This window comes from Bidens hawaiensis, unplaced genomic scaffold (assembly GCF_021521415.1).
Source record: "Bidens hawaiensis isolate Kalapana, Puna unplaced genomic scaffold, B.hawaiensis_p1.1 tig00028346_1, whole genome shotgun sequence".
NCBI classification, from domain to species: Eukaryota; Viridiplantae; Streptophyta; class Magnoliopsida; order Asterales; family Asteraceae; genus Bidens; species Bidens hawaiensis.
The window spans coordinates 194420-211815 of NW_027494632.1; positions in this window are offsets into that span (position 1 = coordinate 194420).

The window sequence follows — 17396 nt, forward strand, 5'->3', positions numbered from 1 at the left end:
CATTTTTGTTTGACTTGTTTTAGTTTGAATTGACGAGTTCTAGGTTGAACCTTTTTTTGCACCCACTGGCTAAATTTTCTAGATCCGCCACTGAAGGTAGGTCACAAGTAAAGTAAAGCAAATCTAAAAACTCATAATTAATATGACTATCATCCCACTCAGAAACTAGATTAAAAAAATGTCTGTAGATCAACCCCACCCAACCCGAACTAAAAAACCTAATTATTTTTGGCATGTTAAATAACCTCTCTAACCACCTATGTAACCTGCCCCTAGGGTGAATTCGGAACAGGAGATCCATGCTACTAACTGCTAAACCAAGTTTATGACTTATGCTAACTGTATTATTGTAATATATAAGATGGTAAAAACAATACCTTGAAATACGTCATCGTCCTCATCATCATCCTCGCCATCAACAAGAACCAAATGTTTCGTTGATCTGCATTTAATACAAGAAGCCTTTGCTAAATTTTGTTGAATGCGTTAAAATATGCTATAGAAAATCTGCATTCTAACATTTATCTATTTTTTATATATCATAAACACAGTGCACTATATGGCCACTAACCTAATATTGTGCATAAAAAGCTGGTAAACTGAAACTCCAAAGTGTTAAGCAAGTTATTTTTAATGATGCTGATAATAGGGCCACTGATACAAAACTGTATGCAACACATATGAGTTGTTATTAATACTAGTAAATTAAACAAAATCGTGCTATAATACACACCTGGATAATCAGTAGCATTCTCCATTCTCTAGTATCCTAGAGGGGCGTAAACAAGCCTAGCCCAAGCTTGGCTCGTGAGTCTTTTTTCAAGCTTAGGCTCGGCTCGTTTCGAGATCTATTTCTAACACTTAAGATCAGTTCATTCCGAGCTCTATTTCTAACACTTAAGATCAGTTCATTCCGAGCTCTATTTCTAAAGCCTGAGCTTCGCTCGTGAGTAGTTTTTCAAGGTTAGATCAACTCGGGCCTGTCTTGTTTATTTTTATTAGGACGATTCAACACTGATTAGATTACCTACCAACATAGAAAAGGGTAGAAACGAATTGTTACTCGTTGCACATAAACAATACAATCACACATTGTTGATTAATTGATCATAAATGTTTGCTTTTTTACTGACCTCGAATTGTTATCCAAACAACTTCTGGCCATTGAACCCTTCTAGCGATTGAATCACACACGAATTAGGTCTCAAATACACACGGTTACAGGGTGCATGGAGGGAAACAAAAATGTTCACCATGTAATTGCCGCTAAAGTGGATAAGAACCCAATTGATATTTTAATCATATAATAAGTTTATTCACTATTAAATTTTATTTTAAATTCTTTTTTTTATATATCTTAGCATTTTTACTTCTATAAGTATATTTCTTCTTTCAACGGCTAACAAACAGAGAATTGGCTAGCTGTAACTCCGTACAGGTGATCCAATGGTAAAAGTCCACCGTTAGATGGCCCAACTCAGCCGTACGGATCCCTTAAGTGCCTTCAAGTTAACTCCAGTTCCGGAAAACTCACCCGCCTAAAATTTCCACTAGTGGTGGAAACCCTAAAGTCTGGATATCACAAAGATCCCAATCTTCCTTCTCTATATATATATTTAAAAAAAAAAATTAAAACATCATAATAACCAAAGTGCCTTTGACCTAGCAATATGAAGACATGTAAAATGGTGGTCCTCTGTATCGGACAAATGGATGGTTCATGTACCCCAAGTTTGGGTTCGTGTTCGTTAAGAAAACGAAGTTGTTCATGTTCACCCGTTAACTTTCTAACCAAACGCCAGTGAACGTAAACAAACATAAACGAACATTAGCTTATTTAAAAATATAATGCGGCATTGTTAATCCCAAACATTAGACATAACCATCCGAAAGATAAATCAAGTTTAGCCTTAAATATTTAATTAATCGAACCAGGTTTATCTTTCATGTTCGTCCTTTTATTAAACGAACAAATGCAAACTAACTTCGCTCCAAACGTTCAACGTTCGATTCGTTTACGACTTTACGTCCACCATGAAGATATTTTAGGCATCACGCAAACAATATTCAATCACCATCTAGCATGTCAATATATACCATCACAACAAAATGCAGATAGTGCTAACACATACGTGAATGAAATTGTCACACATGACACAAGACCTTAAGTTGGTATACATATTAACCTGGAATCTAAATGTTTAATGAGCTAAAACACAAAGGTTGAGTAGGAGATCTAACACAACCTTTTAAAATGCGTTGCACTTAACTTTTCTTAATACAACCTTTCAAAGAAAATGTTGCAATTTTAATAAAATTAGCAATCTTTTAATAAAAAGGTTGCGTATTCTATATAATTTTGCAACCTTTTATGAAAAAGGTTGCATTAGATTATGTAATGCAACCTTTATGTTGAACGCAGTTGCATTAGAGTCAAAGGCAACACATTTGAAAAGGGTTGCTTTTAAAAAGTTGTGTTAGGCCTATTTTCTAGTAGTGTGTTAAGATTGATTGAGAGTATTTTTAGAATAATGGATATTTAGGTGAAATCATGGATAAATTTGGTGTTTGAGTTTGATTTTAGGATGAATTTTGGTTAGTTAATGATCAATAGGATTAATGATATAAACATGAACCATTGAATTGCTAGTATTGAAATTGAATGTAGCAAGAACTTGTTCATAAGTTGCAATTTGGGATCTTTAAATTACTTGGATTATTTGATGATTTTGATGAACTGATGAAATTAGAAAGTGACATGGATTGATGTTAATTGATATTGAGAATAGGATGTATGCTAGTGGATTCATAAAACTATAATTTGAAAGGCAATACTTGAAGATTGTTGAAATTGTTAGATTGCCAAATAAGGAAATTTTGTTGAATGCATGGTTGAAACTTTGATTGTTGTATGAATGCTTAACATATATGATTTTGATAGATAATAATTTAATTACTTGGATTAGGATAAAATACATCATCAAAGTATACATTGAACAACAGGTTACATAAAACTATGTCAAACTAATTGAATGAGAAAAGTTCATACTTGATCATAATTGAAATATTGGAATTGATAGAATTATTAAAAAGCAAAAGTTACTGTAATAGGAAACTTTATTGATTGAATGCTTAGGAAATTCATAAGTTGATTAATTAATAATGAAATCCTTGAATTTGTGCATATGAAGAGATGATTTTATGATTTGATAGGAATGATCATATGATTATTGAATTGATTTAAAAAGAACATACATGATTAAGCATGCATGTTAAAACATTCCAAATAGGAATAAATAATATAGTTAAAAAGTGTAAATTTGGCTTGTTTTGAGGACCATGATGATGATTTGAATCTGGACTTCTAAGTGTTATGATGATACTTGTCCATTTATTAATTACTAAGTGTGATCATTGTCATTATTAGTGAACTTAAGTTATGAATTAGAACATAAATTGTTTGAAAAGTGTTATATGGAATTATATGATCAAATCTGGAAATAATAGGTAAAATATATGTTATAATGTGTATACTTGGTTTATAATATAATTGATGTGGACTTATTTGGTTTATTTTACTTGTCGGTAACTTTAACGGTCGAAAAATCGGCTTTTAAACTCAAATCGACACAACGATTAGAGACTCTTTTAGAACAGCCCCTAAAGTTGCAAAATAATCATATATATAAGTTAATATATGACAAGAGGACAAGATAAAAAAAACTTGGTCTAAACGGTTCGTGCCGCGAAAACCGACATGAAAACGTTAAAAGTTGCTATTTTAAGAAAATATTAACTAAAATGGAAAATAACATATTTTTGTAAAATAATCCCTAAAACTCAACTAATATATATGTAACACGTGTTTTTAAAGATTTAAAAGTAATATTTTATACGAAAAGTCGACCGGTTCATTTTTAAGCGCAAAACCGACAAAACCCAACCAAATCAATTAAAAATAATATATTAATATTTCTTAAAACTTTCCAGCAACTGAAACCTTAATATTTTATCATATTTATATATTTTCTTTAGTTATTAATTAATTTAATTATTAAGACAATAGTTAACAAAACTCAAGCTGTACTTACTTGTTAACTTGATTAGATAGGAAATTAATTGATAGTGTGCTTGTGTTGTCATTAGACTAAGGTTAACAAATAAAAGATTTTTACAAACTAAAAAAATCAAATCAAGATTTATTAACAAAACGTGTACTAATATAGGATACGCAAATTTTGAGACGAAAGCTTCAATTCTGAGTTTCTCTATCAACCCCTCGTTTTCGAAATATTTTTATTATGTTTTGGGGAAAAAGCATATTCTTTCTACTGATTTTATTGAAATTTTTATAAAGCCTTTTATTTTACAAACCGTGTAAAAAGTGGATGAGTCAACAATTGATTAAATAATTGTTAACCGACTTAATAAGGGCACAGAAATATTGTTAGATTTATTGGGGTGACGCCCCCCACTTCCAATCGCGTTGGGTTAAAAGTGGGAATATTTTGAGTATGCTATGTTTCGAGTTATCAATTTTGATAGTCATACACTAGTTGTATTCCTTGCTAGTCTACAACAGTACAATTTGTTTAAAAGATAAAATGCTGTGTTTTTGTGGAAAAATTCGATTATCATGAATTTTAAAGATATAATTACTTTGTTAAAAGAACGGTAAGAAAATATTACTATCGTTTCTTATGGTAATAGTTTATGAAAAGAATGGTCGTTGAGATATTGTATGGTGAGAATTTATATGTACTCGTTTACTATATTTTCAGATAAATTGATATAATATTGTTTACTATGATTTTTATAACGACTTGCATTGATGTTTCGTTTGCCATACCTTCATTATAATATATATATATATATATATATATATATATATATATATATTTTCAATAAGGAGAACTCACCAACATTCGTGTTGACGTTTATTCTAATATGTCTTTCAAGTAAGTGATGGCTTTGAGGAGATATGGAAAAGAGAGTGTTGGAAGTGTGGTTGAATAACATAGAAACTGGGAATGCAATAAACCGTGCGGTAGCACGTGTAAAACTCTGATCATGTAATAAAAATATTTTTTATAAATAAAAGTTAAACTTGTATTATTAATTATTGTACTTTATTATTGTCACACCCCGGCTTAGGGCCTAGGCGTATGACCAATAGTTGGTACATGTTTTGTAAATACATCAGAGTTGCGGTTTATTTTAGCGGAAGACTTTGGTTATAATAAAATATTAATTTATTTGAAACTTCTCGGATAATAAATATCCGAGTGTTTGATTTATAAATCATGTTTATGATAATTCAATAGTTTAAAACTAAGTCATCTCTACCTTGCGAGCATCTATCTTCATGAATGACTATATTCCTTGTTCCTGTGCTAATCTGTTTCCCTGAAATGTGGGGAAAAATACGTCAGCGATATGCTGGTGAACACGTATGACTCAATAAAACATTTTGAATGACATTACAATACAAATGTAGTTTTCTTGACAATCTCAGCGGAAGCATTTCTACTTCCGGTATGTGTACCACTGCCCTACACACACAACGGTATTCCCCGAGCCAAACGACCCTAAACTGAGAACTGGTCGTGACCGTTTAAGCTCGCGGCTTCATTGCCTTTGATTGATTGATTGAGCTTTAACAGTTATGTTTGGATCCAGACACATGCGTATTCGGTCTGAGTTGATATTATTCTCTACTTTGTATTATAACGTTTTAGATATCTCATGTAGACATTGATTGACTCGTTAAGACAAACACCCGTTCGTCTCATTGAGTATAAACATGTTTTGACTGATTGAAAAGGTTAACGTATTCACGTTATAAAAGATTTGAACGTATTCCCGTTATAAAAGGTTTGAACGTATTCACGTTATAAAAGGTTTGAACGTATTTACCTGTGACTGTCTGTTCTGATTGATATGGTGATCTCTTTTGAAACCTTGACTGTGAATGAATGATTGACTGATTAATTGATTGACCTATAATAAAATAGGTATAAATATCCAGATCGTTACTTGATCCGGGTACAGACCCTTAGTCTGGTTTTGATAGCTTTAAACCTTGATTAATCATTTACTTGAATAAAATATTGAGACAATAGTCTTTTTATTTATTTACCAAATCATATGCTGAGTTTCTTCTTCATAAAGAAACATCTATAATCTGTTTCTTCTTCAAGAAGAAACATTCATTGACTGCTTAGTATTGAATGTAAAATCTTATGTTTCTTAATCATAAAGAAACAATGTTTTTACTATATTCCTTGTGTATGAAATTCTATGTTTCTTAATCGTTAAGAAACTATATCTTGACTATATCCTTATAAATGAAAAATATGTGTTTCTTAATTGTAAAGAAACATTACTATAATCCTTTGTATGTTTAAAGCTTATGTAAACATAATTATGATCAAGGTTTGGGCTATATATCCCTAACTGTGGTCTAAGCCATATAATATAAAATAATGACTTAGGCAGAACCCCTACGTTGCATGGGTATTCGGAGTTTTGATTACCTAAGATTGATTGAGCAGCACTCCTACTCTCTATCGCATTCTAGAGCTTAAACTGTCGGAACCTTAGAGCTTGGCACGCACTACGATGCTTGGCACACAAACCGAGACGACATATGGTGGTTGTCGTGTCGTGCACGTACTTTGAGATAGATTGTCGGGTTATTTTTGGATGGCGCGCATTTCAAGGTATCGTCGGTATATGGCACGTATTACGAGGTAACGATTGTTGGGTCGGGGCACGGAAATCGAGGTAGTGAGAGAGTAAATCCTAGAGAGAGAAAGGATTTTGGTGTGTGGAATGAATGTCGTGAACCCCCCCTATTTATAGCTGATTTTGGATCCCATCGCGTACCGCGATGGGTCCTTTTCCTTGGCCGTCGCGTACCGCGACGCTGCCATTTCCACATGAACGCCACGTGGCCTGCCACGTGTCCTGCCCTAAGTCATCGCGAACCATCGCGGTACGCGATGACCTATGTTTTGGGCTCGTCGCGTAGCGCGATGGGTCCCTGAACACAATTTTTCGCCTTTAGTCCCTTGTCTTTTGTTAGCTTGTCACTTTCGGGTCTAACTCTCAATTTTCGACCGTTAAAGTTACCGACAAGTGCAAAGTGCGCCATCAAAGCGCCACATTGCGCCCAACGCCCTTCGCCCGAGCCCGTGCGCGTCGGGTGCTTCGCACCCTCCGCTAGGACCACTGGGTGCATACTAGGCATAAAAGAATATTAATATGGAAAATCTCTTCCTTATAAAGAGCTTCCATTTCTTTACCACTTTCCATGTGGGATGAATTCTATTTTCCTTATTTATACCCAAGTGGAATGCTTCCACTTTCTTACATCTTTCCATGTGGGATGGAATTTCCTTATTCCATATTACTAACATGAAATGACTTCCTTTATGGAATATTTTATTTCCTTATAAAATATTTTATTTTCTTTATTTAATTTTTCTCATTACATATTTTATAGAATAATTTTGATCCTTCAACTTTACTAAGTTGTCAAATTTGGACCAAAATTTTGGGGATGTTACAATTATGATTATCTATCGGCATCTGTCACTAACCGAATGAATTAGTTAAAGTCTTCAGTTGCCTTAATTAAGGTTTTCGGGATATGACAGAAACCCTTTCACCTTGAAGAGATATGATAGAAATCAAGTGCGGTGTTGTAGCTCAAAACACTTGAAATTTCGCAGTATGCCTCAGGTGTGGCTTATAGTAGGATGGCATAAACTATTGATTTTAAAATTGGGATTAATTTTAGAATTTACCGACTAGAGTAAAAGTCCAGTTTAATGTATTAATCAGGACAACTTGGTGAGCCATTTCATCTCTTAGAACAGTTAGTTTTAGATAACCTATTAAAATTACTACTACATAAGGCATACTTAGTGGGAGACACAACTTGAGGCCGGACAACTACTACATAAGGCATGTGTAGTGGGTGACAAATGGCCACAAATTGGGGCGATATCTTGGCTAAACACCTCCCTGGCGAAAATAGGGGCAACTTCTTTTTGTCGCCGTTGTGTGTGTGTTTGTTATTCTTATATTATATGTGTGTGTGATATATATATACACACATACATATATATGGGCTACAACACTATTACACCCTAAAACAAAAACTCACAATACGCTGACCGGGGCTTCATGTATCAAGTTGCCCCATTTTGTAGCTCCTCCATAGCCTAAGGGAGGCTATATAACACGGACTTGAATCGCCATATTGGTATCCCTTCTTGTTACTTTACAATATTACTTAAATGCAATCTTAACTTCTTTTCGAAAATAAGTAGAGAAAACTATGATTTGCCTTCCTGTGTAATTTCGACGGGCGCACCATTAACCGCTGAAAACTAAATTTCGGGTATTGAACCCATGTGTTTTTTATAATGCTGATATGAGCCACTGGTTGCGCGTATTGCACCCCTATTTTTAAGTTGACCATTGGTTGACCATTTAGTTCAAGGACACTTTAGTAATTTGATAAATAATAATAATAATAATAATAATAATAATAGTAATAATAATAAGAATACGAAGAAGAATAAGACACAGATCATCATCATCATCTCACAACCTCAGGACTCTCATTCCTCCTCCGTCGTCGTCTATTGGAAAACTTCTCACCACCAAACCCCAAACACGAACCACATTCAATTAAAACCAAACATCATCCTCATTCAGATTTAAACCCCTAACCACATGAGTTTTATACAAGAATTTAAAAAAAAAACATAGATCTAAGGTGTGTGAATGATTAGAAGCTATGGCGACGGCTACACGACGACGGGGACGGGGAGGTGGAGTGGAGCTATGGGGACGGCGACGGGGAGGTGGTGTGGCAACGGACGGTAGCGGTGGTGTGGCGACGGGAGCGGGGTGCGGCGATGGAATGGTGGTGACGGCGATGGTGACAGGGTGCGGGTAAAGTGGGGAAGAAGATGGCTGTTATAAATATATAAAAGATGGGTATTGTTTGGATGAATTTTCGGTATGTATTGTTTGGATGAATTGGTTGGAGATAAATATATAAAAGATGGGTTTGTTTATGATAACTGGGTAGATGAAGATGAAGAATTAGGGTAGATGAAGATGAAGATGGATGAATTTCTGGGTTTGGGTTTCGGTTTAGGGTTCTTGAATGTTGAAATGAAGAAGATGAAGATGGAAGTTATATCATTTAACCACTCATTTTGACGGTTGGGGGTAGATTGGGCCGGTCCATATTACACATGGGTTCAACATGCGCAATTTAGTTTTCAGTGGTTCAACGTGCCCCGCCGAAATTTCACATGGAGGCAAATCATAGTTTTCTCAAATAAGTATAACTCGAAATGACATGCAACCCCTATACACCCTATACTCTGATAGAGTTCTTATAACTCATGAAGTTAGGGCCAACAATTGTTGTGACTACATATATACCTATATTATACTCCTATAGAGTGTAATTGTGAACATTATCATAAACAAGTCGTATCAGAAAGTTGGCCTTTATTCAAACTTTAAACAAACACACTTTTCTAGATGCAATGTCACTCCATCTTTACTAGCAATAGACCCAAGCTACATCAAACTTTACATATATATGCACTTTACACACTGCACTAGACCTAAGCTTCATCAAACTTTACATATGCACTTTACACACCAGAACCCCTAACCTTATAATATGACTTGATCATGCATAATATGAATGCACTACTCCAGTTATTATGCCAAAACGTGTAACTTTGGATACGAAAACCGACACACATCAGACCGTCCCAATTATAAAAGTATCTATGGCGGTAAATTTGCTATAGGACATATACTAAAATTTTAATTGATGCAACATATAGGAAAATAAACACTATGTTTGTAAGAAATGATAGCACTTTAAATCATGAATCTTAATTTTTTGTAGCAACCTCATTGTCAAAGCATCTACTATTATTATCATTTTCTTGTGCAATATCCGTGTGGCATGTTCTCCTTGACTTCTTGTATGATTACATATTGTTTGACACTATTTAGTTTTACAGGAATGGTTGTTTGGTAATCTTGTGTTGAATTATTAAGAGGTCTAACCAATTAATTGGTAGCATATGAATCATTCACCATGTTTCTGAAACTTACCCATTAATATGTTTTATGAACCATTAAGAAGCGTCTTTTTAATTAACCAAACGCATTCTACCTATGACAAATTCAGAAATACCCTCTTAATAGAATTGTGTTTTATATCATTTTTAGGCTTTTTGCTATATATAAATCACCTTTGTGACATGTAATAATCTATAATATATATAAAGGAAAACACAAAAATCCTACGTGTCGCGATGTGGTCGCTCCCCTTTTTTTTGGAGTCATCATATTTGCTTGATTTTTAAATGGAGGCTTCTCATGCATTTGACCCGAATTCATGGGTTTGGGTCTTACCAAACCCAGATATTCCTTAAACGGGTTATAACATCTCATTAAATTAAAAATTATTATCACCAAATTATTGATGTAAAAATCCTATAAAATAGGATATAATAAAAATTAATATCTTATTTATTTTAAAAAAGATATATATATATATTATTTAAATTAAAAAATCAATTTGATAGTAAAAAAAATAAACAGGTCTTAGGTCTCATCATACCATAAGTATATTATTAACTTTCATAAATATTATTTATAATTAACAAACCAATTTTATAGTAAAACAAATAAACGAGTCTTGGGTCTCATCAAAACCATATAGCTTTTAAACCGGGTTATGACATCTTATTTATTTGTGAAACAATTTATCATTAAACCATAAGTATATTATTAACTTTCATACAATAAAAATAATATAAATTCAAAAAATAAATAAATATTAGAACAATAATATAAAACAACCCCCGTAATACGGGGATAAAAACTAGTATAATATAATTTAGCTAGACAAAACATATATTGGAACGAGAACAAAAATCGTTAACGTTATGAAAACGATCGTGAACAACCACACATGTAATCTCGTATCACGATTTGATTAAAAGATAAGAAGATGTGACTTGAATGCAATATGGCATAATCCATTGATGTGACCCTATGCACTCAAAATATCATGGGCAAAATGGAAAACCATGATTGAAAACTTATATTAGCTGTCGTATTTTTTTTTACTGAAAGGTGGTTTTATATTACAGAAATAAAGATGCGTTTTATAGAACCAATTTTAAGCGAAGAATTACAAAAATCATATATCAAAGAATGATGAGAATGATTTGGAGAAAAAAAAATCTTTTAAAAAGAAAAGAAATCATAACTCAAATTTTAAAACAAAAAGAAAAAAGTAAAAAACACAAAAATGTTTCTATCGTCTTTCTCGTTCTAAAAAAACAAAAACACACACACAATATTGAGGAAAAAAGATTATTGTGTCTTCCATTTATCATTGTGTTTTTTTTTGTCATTGATTGTATCTTTTTTCTTATCATTATGTTTTTTTTCTTGATATTGTGTTATTTTGTTCGGCATTGTGTTATATTTTGCGATCTATTGTGTCTATTTTCATTTATGATTGTGTCTTTTTTTCGGCATTGTGTCTTTTCGTCATTTTATTTAACGTGGATGACAGGGGAAACATTTTAGTTTTTAAATTTTTTTGAATTTTTTAGAGGTATTTTTTTTGTCACGGATTGTTTTCATTTTTGTCTCCATGTGTATTTTATATGTTTACGCTTTTCTTTTGATTGTTTACTTAAAATTGATTCTCTAATAATCATTACCCATTCTTTGGATTGTTATATATTTGAAGTTTTTAGAGAATGGCTATTTTGGTCCATATGATTTGTTGATTTGAATTATTTTGGTTCTATGGTTAAACCCTTAATAGTTTGAGACATTAAAGTTTCAATTTGTAACCATTTTAGTGCAATTGACAAATGTTGTCCAACTTATCCGTTAACCCCCCCCCCCACGTGCTCCCCACATGAGGGGTATTTTCGTCCATTCATATTTCCTTTTTTATTCGTGTGATCATCCTCATCATATTAAAACCCTAGAACCGTCAAATCCTTCCACCATCACCCATTAAATCCGGCCACCAACCGGAAATCAATTGGGGGTGTACAGCTGTACTTGTTCAAACAACCATGGTGTGGGCTGTGTGGTGGTGCTGAAAAAAAGCCGTCGTGACGACTTTTGAATGGACCCTGGCTATCTCAGAGGACTAAATAGTAATACTCCCATGAAGACGAGTACACAAGCGTGAAGGCATTAGAGAGCGGTGGCAGCAATGGTTATGTTGTCGTGTTTCACGATTTTTAGCGAAGATGAACATTGGGGGGTGTCACAGTCATGCACCCCCTTTCCAAGAATCGATTAACAGATTCCATACGGCAGATCGAACAGTTTAGACGGTGGCTAGGGTTCAGAGACCGTTTATCGGCGAAATACGTTTTTCCATAGAAGAGTTTCAACGAACCATTTCACGAATCTGGGATATTCAATCACGATTCACGATCTGGAAACCTTTCTGGCGGATCGCACATTTCCGGTGTGACAGGTTTAGATAGTGTTACAACTTCATGCGAGCTTCACTTTTCTAATTGTAAGGTCCAAAATCAGTTTGCATGAATTATGATGATGGAATTTATGTATTTTGAAATTAGAGTGAACAAAAATATCCCTCGCGCGGGTGGGGGTGGGGGGATTAACGAAGAAGTTGGATGACATTCGTCAATTTGAATGAAATTGTTACAAACTAAAACTTTAATTACTCAAATTGTGAGAATAGTTATACAAGGCAAGAGTAACCATAAAACAAGAGTCCAATAATATATACTTTTAGTAAATGACTTACAAACCTTTTAAAACACTATATACTAGTTTCACAGATGTCATTGAATAGTTGGTAACCCAGAAATTATTAAATTGGTTTTTAATATTTTTAACCATGCTTTGTTAACAAATAAGAGTCTCAACTAACTATTTTGTTGGTAACAATCCAACAAAAGACATATTTGTTTCCTACGGTCCGTAACTAACGGATGAGTAACTCTGTTAGTCTGATGCTGAGGTGGCACGCCTTGTTGTAAAAAAATCATAATGTGATTTTTTGGGTGGCAAAACTTGTTTAGTTGGAACTGTTATTTTGTAACATCCTACTTTTGAGATTAATAAATAAAAAGAATTTGTTTGTTTAAAGTGTGTTATTATTAATTAAGAAAAATAATATGAAAGAATATGGACTTGGATAATGAAAGATGAAATAAAGGATGGTTATGGGCCTTAGGTCCATGGGCTTAACAGAGTGTAAATACTCCCTTAAACCCTATAACCCTCATTTCTTATCTTTCAAGCCTTCATACACACACTAAAACGCACACACTCTCTCTCTAACATTTCGGCCAAGGATCCAAGACCAAAACCAAGCTCAGATCTTGATAGATCTTGGGTATACAAGCAAGATACAAGATTTTTGTTGCATATCAAAGCTAACTGTAGCCTAAAAACGCATAAATGTATGTTCTTTATCCTTAAAGGTTATGTTTTTATAAACAGTTTGCCCTAAAACTTAACCCTAGAACAATTCGGGCATAGATGAACCATAAAGTTACCAACTAGATGTTAAAAATGGACTTAGCAACATGTTAGTATATACGGTTTACTTGGAAAACCCTAGATCTAGCCTAAACGGGTTTGGACCTAATAAAGGTTCAAACTTTATGATACCCAAACTAGATCTTAGGCAAAGGAGGTTACGGAAACATTTAAGGGGTAATATGATGTAATGATAGGAGAATGGATGATAGCATATGACGAGAAAGTGAAAATAAAGGGTGTTTGAATACAATGTGTATTTGAATACAATGTGCATTTGAATACAATGTGCATTTGAATACAATATGTGTTTGAATACAATGCGTATTTGAATACAATTTGCGTTTGAATACAATGTGTGTTTGAATACAATGCGTATTTGAATACAATGTGTGTTTGAATACAATGTGCATTTGAATATAATGTGAGTTTGAATACAATGTGCATTTGAATACAACGTGTGTTTGAATACAACGTGTGTTTGAATAAAATAAGTATTTGAATACAATGTGCGTTTGAATACAATGTGCATTTGAATACAATGTGCATTTTAATATAATGGGTGTTTGAATACAATGTTCATTTGAATACAATGTGTGTTTGAATACAATGTGCGTTTGAATACAATATGTATTTGAATACAATGTGCCTTTGAATACAATGTGCATTTGAATACAATATGTGTTTGAATACAATGTGTATTTGAATACAAGGTGCATTTGAATACAATGTATTCAAATGGGATGGGAACACTCAATTAGAATAGACCAGACTCAGCCATTTTGCTGAAATCTAAATAATGCGATTAGGACAAGTATTGATACGCATAATTAATGTACAGTTAGCCGATCTCAGTTAAAGAAAGGAATAACCGTTAACGGCGAACGTAACAGGCTTCAGGTGAGTTTCTAGTCCGATTTCCTTGTTATGATTTTGGGGCTGTGTGCATACTCATATGATAGTTAATGCACTTACCTTAAATGGTAAGTGTATGCCATATATGATTTATGTGATAAATAGTATATCTTGAATGTGAACGAAAGCTTGTCGGTACGTGAACGATCTTCGGATATTGCACGTATTGTTAAGGTAGGTATGTATATGAAATATGAATGTGTATGAAAAGTATATGTAGAAGTATGTATGAATGTAAATGAAAGTATATATAGAAATATAGTATGATATGGGTATGAAAAGGAAGTATGCACGAGTGTGGAAGAAGGAAGGAACCAGACCCTAATAATATCTGAGATAGAGAAGGAAAGAACCATGCCTTAATAATATCTGAGATAGAGAAAGAAAGGACCAGACCCTGATAATATCTGACATAGAGAAAGGAAAAAAGAAAAAGGAAAAGGAGAGGAACCAGACACTAATAATATCTGAGATAGAAAAGGAAGGGATTAGACCTTAATAATATCTGAGATGGAAAGGACAATGTGTATATATTATAGAAGTAATAAAGTATGAACGTATGTATGAATGTATGAAATAAAGGTAATAAGTAAAGTAGTTAAATATGTATCTTCGGATGCATATATGAAAGTAAGTGTATGTATTATATGTTGCCACGCAGGTGAGTAGAATTAGTCATCTAGCTTGAGCGGGGCACATGGCAAAAGAATAAGAGGATGACATCTGAAGACTCATGATGTTTCTATAATTAATGTTTTATTTTGAAAGACAAAGATGTTCGTTTAAGACATGTTCATGAGTTAATATGTAATGTTTAATGAAAGTTTTATATTCTGCGAAAGTTTTAATTAACTATGATATTTAGAATTGTGTTTATGAGTAAATCCAACACAAAATGTAGGGCACCGGGATCGGGGCCTTACAAGTTGGTATCAGAGCATAAGTTCGAGAGAATTAAGCATCCTATATGCTTAAACTCGAACAGAGGATTGGACGTAAGTAAGGAAAGAAAGAGTATGCCCGTTCAAGATAGCCATGTGTCACTCAAGTAAGCTCAGTAAATATAAAGTATATGGTTAAATAATGTGTAACGATGTTAGTGTAATTTCTAAAGGAAGGATATGTGTATGTTAGGGATAAGATTAATTGATTGTTTGATTGATTAACTATTTAAAAGTAGAACCATCACAAATAGACTCATAAGGGGAAGTGTATAGGCACGGAAAGTAACGTGAGCAACTAATCATAGCTGGCCACTGTTATTACCTGTTAGCCTTACTATCCTTGTACTAAATAGTTCCTTGAATGATGACGTTTGTGTTTCCTTCATTATAGAATTTGAATGGCGGGCTCTAGGAACGTTCTCGGGCTAGGAGGTCGCACTGGACGTCGTGTTATACGAGAACCTTTTGTGGAATCAACTACGAACTCAAGGGAAGAAGGAAGTGCAGCTGGACGGAATCTGAGCAACAATGAAGGATATCAACTTGACCCTGCCATTCAGGCAGCCATTGCTCAAGTTGTAACCACTTTCGTGAAGAACTTGAATCCTGAAAAGTCTACTCGAAGCCATGCAAGAACTGTTGAGAGGTCAGGGGAGAATGGTAAGAAGGATGATGGAAGAGAGAAAGGCGACTCAAGTGAAGTTCGATCTGTGAAAGTTGACGACAGAAAGAGAGGCCGAGGTGGCTGCAACTATAAGTCGTTCAAAGTTTGCGACCTGCCAAAGCTGACTGGTTTGGGGGATGCAATCGCTACTCTCCAATGGATAACCGTCATGGACAAGGTTATCCGAATTAGCGAGTGCCGTCCTGACTAAGCAGTGGGTTATGCCGCTCAGTCGTTTGGGGATGAAGTTATGTACTGGTGGGAAAGTGTGGAGCAGAGGAAGATCCGGGTTGAGATTAAGTCGATGAGGTGGGATGATCTGAAGGAGTTGGTAATGAAGAGGTTTTGTGTTGATGCTGAGGTTGAAAGGGCTGAGATGAAGTTTCTGAACTTGAAGGCGGGAAAGATGACACACCGCGAGTATACTACTGAATTCAACCGCATGTCCAGGTTGGTGCCGGATATGGTTAACATTGAAACTAAGAGAATCAAGTGCTACATAAGAGGACTGCCACAGAATGTCCTCACTCTAGTCAAGACTAGTAAACCTGCTACTTTTGACTCTACTGCCGAACTCGTAGAGATGGTTTATGATGACTTGGTTGTGGATGAAGTGGTGTTGGAAGAAAAGAAGTAGAAGAAATGGATGGTTCCTACTTAACGACCTGGTACTCAATCATGGAACCCTAAGAACAAGCAGCCGAGAGTTTGGGAGAAGAGGTCGTGTAAGACCTGCGGGAAGATGCATGGTGGTGAGTGCAAGTGGAGTAAAGGATCAGATGTTTGTTATAAGTGTGGTAAGGCTCATGGTGGAGAATGCAGGCTTGGATAGAATGCATGTTATAAGTGTGGAAAGGTGGGGAATTATGCTTCAGATTGTACTGCAATGCCCGCATGTTACATGTGTGGTAAGACGGGTCATTTTGATAGGGAATGCACCGATGGTGGAACTGGAGGGAGTGAGAAGAAGGATGTTGAGCAAGGGAGGCCAAGGACTAGGGCCTTCATGCTGACTTAAGAACAGGCCAAGCAGATTCCAGATGTTGTGACAGGTACGTTTCTAGTAAACGGTATTCCTGCTTCAGTATTTTTTGATTCGGGTGCTAATAAAAGTTTCGTAGCTACACCATTTAGTAAATTAGCTAAAATGAAATGTTGTCGAGTGCCTGAAACCTTTACAGTAGAAACTGCTAGTGAAACCATGGTTAAAGTAATGAGAATGGTTAAGGATTATAAGATAGAGTTAGAGGGACGTGAGTTCCCTG